This window comes from Sciurus carolinensis, chromosome 9, assembly GCF_902686445.1.
Source record: "Sciurus carolinensis chromosome 9, mSciCar1.2, whole genome shotgun sequence".
NCBI classification, from domain to species: domain Eukaryota; kingdom Metazoa; phylum Chordata; class Mammalia; order Rodentia; family Sciuridae; genus Sciurus; species Sciurus carolinensis.
This window is the reverse complement of record NC_062221.1, coordinates 94,814,030-94,820,159: the sequence shown is the minus strand read 5'-3', so window position 1 is coordinate 94,820,159 and position 6,130 is coordinate 94,814,030.

Genomic DNA, 6,130 nt, shown 5'->3' with positions numbered 1-6,130 from the left:
TCTTATGAAATTTCTGAATTTAGATAAATTGCTCTATTTTTAATAAGATTAAATATTTTGTTGTTTATAGTACTCTAATTGAAACACAGTTGAAACCTTTAGAACCCTTTGTATATAGAATTGTACTTGTTAAGACATAACTCTTAGTAACCTTGTTTTTAGTTTAGTGATGACACAAAGCAAGTTTAAACCCTTTTTATTTACCAACCTATGAAAACACCAATAATGTTTAAGTATGATACTCCATGGAATTTAAGGAGTTAAGAGTACATGATGTTATTTAACAATGAGCATTTTAATTTTGTAAATTAATCAGATGTCTCTACAAACACATTTAAGTAATCCCATATATGTTAACTCTAATTTACTTATTCTGTAAAAACCAAGAAAGCAGGCAGGTGTCCTGAACAGTATTTGCTGTCTCTTTCCTGTTGAAGAAAAGTCCTAGAAACAATTGATATTAGACATTGTTTTTCAACATTTCATTAGTTTGACCACCTAGAGACTTGCAAGTTATTTTTAAAGACATGTCACTTTTAAGTTTACTCAATTTAAATTGAACCCTTTTAAATCACGTGAATAAAAGTATTTGGATCCATTTTTAAATTTTAATTTTAGGAGCACTCAGTTTTGATGCAGACAAGACATGACACCAGACAGCACAACATACAAATAACACAAAATCAAAGGCCTTGTAACTTTATAGGTGAATCTCCATTGCAATGTAACAGATGTTCAAAAACTTTAGTTGAATAAAAAATAGAACTGATCAAAAAGAGAAAAAAAAATCATTAACCTAGGTATGCAAGATCAGAATTATGAGCTCAAAAATACAGCATTAAAGAAAAACAAAACAAAACAAGAATCCTGGAAAATGAGTTAATTCTGTGTAGCAGTCCAGAAATTTAAAACAGACACCCTTTTGTTTTCTTTTTCTTATCTTCAGGTTACCCCCCTTTCCCGCTGAGACTGTTGCAGTTTACATTCCAATGCAGGCTTCAGCAAGGCCAGGCAGGGGGGAGGGAGGATCACCCAGGACTTTTTTAACCCTTTTTCTTCCTGGTTGAGAAATCAGGTTAGGTTTGAATGCAGAAAATCACAAAACATTATTTCTTACTACTTTTGAGGAATGGAGCTGCTGAGATCTCTGCCTAGGGGGAGGACTGCTTCAAGGACATGGGTGTTCCCTCCCTAGGTGGCCATGGAGCTGCGTGGAAGGGATCAGGAGGGGGGCCTTTTTCTGTCTCTTGTGATAGTTTCTCTTGATCCAACAAGCCCTTATCTAAAAACCAAGGGGCTTTGTCTTCTACAGCTTTTAAAAACTTCCTAGCTGAGGAAACCTCTAAAGGTGCTCCATTAGCCTTTAATAAAGCCTTTAATAGTCCTTCCATGCGAAGGAAGGCAGCAGCTAAGCCTGCATTTGTTAATGGGCCACCTATTTCTCTACAAGCTTTCATCCATGCCTCTATGTCTTTGCTTTTAAATGGATTAATAGCATTTCTGCATTCTCTTGTACATTGTTCATATACTAATTGTTTAATTAAAGGCATAGCTGCATCAGCATTCCCGAAGATCTTCCCTGCTGCATCTACCATTCTAGCCACGAAATCTGAAAAAGCTTCTGTGGGGCCTTGGACAATTTTTGTTAAGTTACCTCGCACCTCTCCTTTATTAGGAAGTGCTTTCCAGGCAGCAATGCAGATCTTATTAATTTGTTCATAAACCTCTAATGGAAAGCCTGTTTGCTGATTGGCAAATCTACCCTGCCCCAGAAGCATATCCACATCCCAGGCAGGTTTGCCCATAGCTTGGTTTTGTGCAGCCTGTTCATTGGCCCCCTCTAACACGAAGGCTCTCCAGTCTAAATATTTACCTGGGGAAACACAAGCTTTCACTAAACTGGCCCAGTCCGAGGGGGTCATGCAGAATCTATTGAGCCCCTCTATTTGGGCGATAGTAAAAGCAGCATCCACACCATAAGTGCGGACAGATTCTGCTATATTCTTTATCGTTTTAAATTCTATGGGTTCCTGATGTCTTCCCCCATCATTGTCCTGGAATACAGGACAGGCAAACCTCAACTCTACATGGGCAGCCCTCCAAGCTGCAGAATTAAAAGCTCTACCCGTGCCTGGAACCCCTCCCACATATGGGGGAGGATCATAGGCTAGAGCTGGCTTCTGTTCTTCCTCATAGTCCTTTTGTCTAAAATCTTTTTGCCTCTTAGTTCCCCCTTCTTTTATCTTCACCTTCCGTAAGTGCTGCGTTAGCTCTTTTACTTTCTCATCACCGTCTGATTCTGACTCCCCTGTATCTTCTGGTGTTCTGAGGGCTTTTAAATCTGGGTACAGTCTCCTCTTTGGAATAGTTCCATAAACCTGCTCTCCTGCACTATGTTTACTGGAAGTACTCATAGAATCCTCGGACTTCTCCTCATGTAGTTGTTCAAGAACTGCCTGTCCTTTATGAATAGCTTCCTGACATCTACCATCAAGAATACATCCTTTTATTAATTTCCATAGCGGTATCACCCCTTTCTCCAATTGTCCCTGCTCCTGAAGGAAATCCAAATCTTTTCCCAACTTATCCCAGCTAGCAGGAGTCAAACTTCCGGAGACAGCAAACCATGGGGCTGCTTTATCAAATCTTACAAGGAATGTTTCTAAAGTACTGTGTTTAACCTTGAGCTCTTTGGAGTGCAACAAAAAATCTAAAGACTGTATTAATGAACTAGATGGAGAATTGCCCATAATGAAAGCAGCATTCAGAGCAAGCAGAATGAAAGCAAGAACAAAATATTTTTCTTTGTTGATCGACTATACAAAGTCGATTAAACCTTTGCTGATCAACTATACAAAGTCGATTAAATCCTAGTCCACAGACCCCATTTACCTGTGGTACTCACCGGTGCACCCCCTGACCACTGAAAGTTCTGATTCCCAGGTTTTGGCACCACTTGTCATGTCCCTCGCCCGCAAGAAAGCATGACACAGGAATCTTCCTTCAGCAGTTTAATCAGGACCTTAATATTATAAAACCATGGTTTTTCTTCTTCTCCCTCTTGAGCTGAATTCATACACTTTTATACTCTTGCAATAGCCAATCTACTCCTGCCACTTGGCCTATGTTCATAGGTGCTCCCATTTGCAACAGTTAGCTTAACCAAATATGGGCTTGTTTACCTAGAAAGCACTTCAGGAAACCAGCGCCATCTTATCATGGTGGTGAGGCGGCTTGCCACAAAGTACATTGAACTAAACTTCTGTGAATCAAAGGAAAACAATGAACAAAATGAAAATACCACCTAAGGAAAGGGAGAGGAGTAGATCTCATTAAGTATTTTATTCTTACCACTATAAAAGAGGAAAGAAGTGGAAAAGACTTATATCAATACCCTTGGAAATATAAATTTGGCATGAACCAATGTAAGTAAGAAAAGCTGTTGAATGATAGTATATCTCATGGTCCTATTTAGGTTAAGAAAGTATGTGTGCGTGCATATGTCTGTGCATGTGTTTATGTGTGTATGTGTAAATAATTATGTATATATATACATACATATATATCATATCTATGATTTTAGAAACATTTCTTTTATGTGCCTAATTAAAGTCGATTAAACCTTTGCTGATCGACTATACAAAGTCGATTAAATCCTAGTCCACAGACCCCATTTACCTGTGGTACTCACCGGTGCACCCCCTGACCACTGAAAGTTCTGATTCCCAGGTTTTGGCACCTGGGAACTGTTTGATAACTGTTGAGAACATGAAGGAAGTTTTTAAATTATACGTATATATATTAGTTGAATGCTATAAAACAAAAGTTACTTTTTAAATTTTATATCAATTATATGACAACTCTGTAAAAGTTGTCCCATTTAGAATGGAATCATTTGTGTCCAACTCTAGCCAAAATGGATCTGGGGAAGATTTGAAAGGAAGGTTCTTATTCATGATTTACCTCATAACTGGAATTATAAAAAGAAATTTTTCCAAACAACAGCTGTCTACATGGGTCACACAAATAGATCTGGAAGAGTCTTTCAAGGTAAAAAAATTAAAAATTAAAAAAAAAAAACTTGCTTCTTGTTCACCAAAATCTAATCTATATAGTGACACATAACTGCATTTCCTCACTGTTTTTTGTTTGTTGTTTTAGTGAAGGTGGAAATAGTCATTGAAAAGTCTTGCTTGAATCAAATATTATTTTGAATAAAATGGTATTTTGGGAGAAGGATAATGCTTTTTTTTCAATGGTAATTCAATTTCATTATGAAAAGAACAGCTTTATGATAAAATTATCTTATCAATATATAATTTTGATATGAGGGTAACATTGGTCTCATTAAATGGATTTGGAAGTGTTGCTTCCTCTAAAAGAAGTTTATAAAAATTGATGTTTACTTAAAAACTTTGGCAAAATTTACAGGTGAAGCTCTATTAAACTGTGCATTTTCATTTGTTTTTTTTTTTTAATTGCAAATATTATCTCTTGACTTGTTACGTGTAAATTCAGATTTTCCATTTCTTCTTCAATCAGTTTTCCTACTTTGTGTCTTTCTGGGAATTTGTCCATTTCAGAGCTTATCTAATTTTTTAGGATCCAATTGTATATAATATTTTATATCATCTCAATTTTCTGAAATATCAATGGAAATATTGAATTTAGTAATTTGCCTTCTTTTTACAATAGTCTAAATGCTTATCAATTTTCTTGATTTTTTAAAGGAGGCAACTTTTGGTTTTGTTAATTTTAACTTTTCATTTTTATTCTCTGTTGCATTAATTTCTGCTTTTACATTTGTAATATCTTTCTCCTTCTGACTTTAGTTGTAGTTAGCTCTTATTTTTCTTAAAGTGAAAAGTTAGGCTATTTATTCCAGATCTCTTTCTTTCTTTATAATAGACATGCTTACTGTAATTAATTCCCTAGTAAGCACTGCCTTGCCTGGAACTTTCAGATGAAGTGTGGGCCTCCACTTCCATTCATCTAGGAACATTGTCAACTTTCCTTTTTGATTAGTGCTTTGAACCACTGATCAGAAAGGGTGTATTGTTTGATTTGCACATATTAGTCAATTTCCCTTTATTTTTCTGTTGTGGATTTCTAATTTCATTCTATTATAGTCAGAAAAACGTTGGTATTATTTCTATCCTTTTAAGTATGATGAGTTTTGCTTTTACTGACACACAGTCTACACTGGAGAATATTCTATGTGAATTTGAGATAACACAGTTGTTGGCTAAAGTATACTATGCATGTCTATTTCATCTAATTTGTTTTTTAAGTATAATTCAAATCTTTCATTTCCTTGTTGTTCTTCTGCCTAGTTGTTCTACCAATTATCAAAAGCAGGGTGTTGAAGTTTCCAGCTATGGTTATCAAATAGCTAGTTTCTTTCTCCCTTCTTTTCTTTCACCTTTGTCATATATTTTGTTACTCTGTTATTAGACATGTATTTATCACAATGGTTGTATCATCCTGATGGACTGAACTTCTATCATTATGAAAGTTTCCTTTCCATTTCTATTGATGTGGCTGTGTTTCAAAGTTGAATTGTTCTGTTGCTAGCATAACCACTGCACCTTAGTTGTGGTAGCTGTCTGCATAATATACTATTTCCTATTCTTTTACATTCAATCTATTGCTCTCTTCAATTCTAAACCATGTCTCTTATAGGCTGAAATATAGCTGGATCATTTCTTATCAAATCTGATAATCTTTGCCTTTGATAAGATTGTTCAATATGTTCACATCTAATATTATTTATATAGTTAAAATTATATCTGTCATTACAGTTTTGTTGTTCTGCATGTCTCATATATTTTTCCTCTGCTTTTCCTTCACTGCTTTCATTTGTATTAGAGAAGTGTTTTCTAATGTTGTAGTAGTGACTCTATTTTTTTTTTTTTTTTTTTTTTTTGGGGTACCAGGATTGAACCCAGGAGCACTTAACCACTGAGCCACATCCCTAGCCCTTTTGTATTTTATTTAGAAACAGAGTCTCACTGAGTTGCTCCTAGGGCCTTGCTAAATTGCTGAGGCTGACTTTGAACTCAAGATCCTCCTACCTCAGCCTTCCCAGCTGCTGGGATTATAGGCATGCACCGCTGTGCCCAGCTTAATT